This window comes from Zingiber officinale, chromosome 10A (assembly GCF_018446385.1).
Source record: "Zingiber officinale cultivar Zhangliang chromosome 10A, Zo_v1.1, whole genome shotgun sequence".
NCBI lineage: Eukaryota > Viridiplantae > Streptophyta > Magnoliopsida > Zingiberales > Zingiberaceae > Zingiber > Zingiber officinale.
This window is the reverse complement of record NC_056004.1, coordinates 44,273,827-44,276,322: the sequence shown is the minus strand read 5'-3', so window position 1 is coordinate 44,276,322 and position 2,496 is coordinate 44,273,827. Positions and strand designations below refer to the sequence as shown.

Below are 2,496 nucleotides of genomic sequence, written 5' to 3'. Positions count from 1 at the left end.
TTTGTCACGTGCATGCCATGATTTTAATTAATCTAGTGTTCATCTTTTCCTTTTAATCTTTTATATTTCAAAAGTAAATTAATGAGAAGTCAGACTTGTTTCCATGTGAACTAAATTTTTGGATTGTACAACCTTTCAAAGTCAGGATAATTCCGAGTCTATCCATTCAATCCAACTGATTCATCAACTCCGATCTACCCGAGCTAAACATAACAGTTCATTCCTCAATTTAGTTTCTCTAAATTAAATAAAATTAACAAAGATTCCCTAGAAAATAGCAAAGAAAGAAGGGATAATTTAGAGGTCAACTGCAGCAGCACTGCTCCGATGTCAAACGGATTTCCTCGTTGCGATACCAAAATTAACTCCTAAGATCTTATCAACAACCAAGAACTCGCCTTTAAATATTGTCATTCACTTTGTTTCTACAAACCGATTGAGTGGTTGCTTGGTTGCTGAACCAGCGAATAGAGAAACCAAGAAGGGAGATGAATATTTGAAGTAATAATGGTGGAGAGCGGTTTGGAAATAGAGATAAAGAAGGAGAAGAAGAACAAGTATGCCTTTGCCTGCTCCTTCATTGCCTCCTTCATCTCCATCTTGATGGGTTACGGTGACAACTGCCTCTTCTTCTTGTTCAACTTTAGTTTTTTTTTTCGAGCTTGTCCATGGAAATTAATTGATTAATGTATGATTATACTCCTAATGATTTGAGCAGATACTGGTGTCATGAGCTGCGCCATGTTATTCATCCAGGAAGACCTCAAGGCGTCGGACATGCAAATCCAAGTTCTTGCCGGCATCCTCAACGCCTGCGCCCTCATCAGGTCGTTGACCGCAGGGCGAATCTCCCATCTAATAGGCCGCCGTATGACACCATCGTCGTAGGTGCCGTCATTTTCTTCGTTGGCTCCGTCCTCATGGGCCTGGGTCTCAACTTCGCCATGTTGCTGTCCGGCCGCTGTGTTGCCGGCATTGGCGTAGGGTACGCGCTCATGATCGCGCCCGTCTACTCGGCGGAGATTTCTTCGACTTCCTCCCGCGGTCTCCTTAGCTCACTCCCAGAGATCTGCATCAGCTTCGGAATCCTTAGCGGCTACCTTGCCAACTTCGTCTTCGGCAAGCTCCCGCTCGTCTACGGCTGGCGCGCCATGCTCGGGGTCGCTGCCATTCCATCCATTGCCCTCGCCGCCAGCGTTGTCATGATGCCCGAGTCGCCGCGGTGGCTGGTGATGCAAGGCCGCATCAAGGACGCGCGCGACATCCTCCTCCGCGTCAGCAATAGCGAGGAGGAGGCTGAAAGGCGACTAGGGGAAATCAAGGTCACGGTGGGAATCGACAAGGCGTGCTCCGGGGACGTGGTGGAAGTGGAATCCAAGCACCACGGGGAAGGAGTGTGGAGGGAGATCCTGCATCCAACTCCGGCGGTAAGACGGGTGCTCATCGCCGCCGTCGGCATCCACGTGTTTCAGCACGCCACTGGAATCGAGGCGGTGGTGCTGTATAGCCCCAGAATCTTCAAGAAGGCCGGGCTGGTGACCAAGGACCAGCTGTTTCTAGCGACTATCGCTGTGGGGACGTTCAAGATGGCTTTCATCCTGCTGGCAGTGATGTTGGTGGACAGAGTGGGGCGTCGGAAGCTGTTCCTGGGCAGCTTGACGGGGATGATGGCCTCGTTGGTGGGGCTGGGGACGGTGCTGACGGTGGTGGAGCGGGCGGAGGAGAGGGTGGTATGGGCAGAGGTGTTGTGCGTGGTGTTCGTGCTGTCGTTCGTGTCGTCGTTCTCGTGTGGGCTTGGTCCGGTGACGTGGGTGTACGCCTCAGAAATATTCCCGCTGAGGCTGAGAGCACAGGGGGCGAGCTTGGGGGTGGCCATAAACAGGCTAATGAACTCCGCCATGTCGATGTCCTTCATCTCCCTCTACAAGGCCATCTCCATCGGTGGCGCCTTCTTCCTCTTCGCCAGCATTGGGGTCTTCGCTTGGGCCTTCTACTACACGTGTTGCCCGGAAACCAAGGGGAGGGCGCTGGAGGAGGAGATGGCTGAGGTTTTCTCGAGGCCCGGTGAAAAGAAGCCGGAAAAGAAAATTCCCCGATCTATACACTCTGTAACTAACTCTATTTGAGTCATTCATTCGGCTTTTCCGAGAAATTCATCCATTTGCCCCCAAAATTTACTCCTGCAATTGTATTGTTAATCATGGCTAGTTATGAGAGGATGATCCAAGATTTAATTAATTTCCATATTGCAACAAAGGTTGAATTCCCTTGCAATTAATTGCAATATAGTTGTGTGGAGGATTATCCAAAGTAACTAATTATAAATTCATTTTTAGAAAAATAAAAAAATGATCCAATTGCTAATTGGAATTGGTTGGCTAACTCAAGGAAACAAAACATAAAGTTAACTTAATAGCAATTAAGTCAATAATAAATTTCCTAAATAGAGTTCTTGGAAGAAATGGAATATTAAACCTAAATATATGTGATACTGGA

General features: G+C 48.2%; 1 pseudogene; it reads left to right on the top strand.

Annotated features, from left to right (window-relative positions):
- The first annotated feature begins 525 nt into the window (after positions 1-525).
- LOC122026631 lies at positions 526-2,126 on the top strand (annotated as a pseudogene).
- The last annotated feature ends 370 nt before the right edge of the window (positions 2,127-2,496 follow it).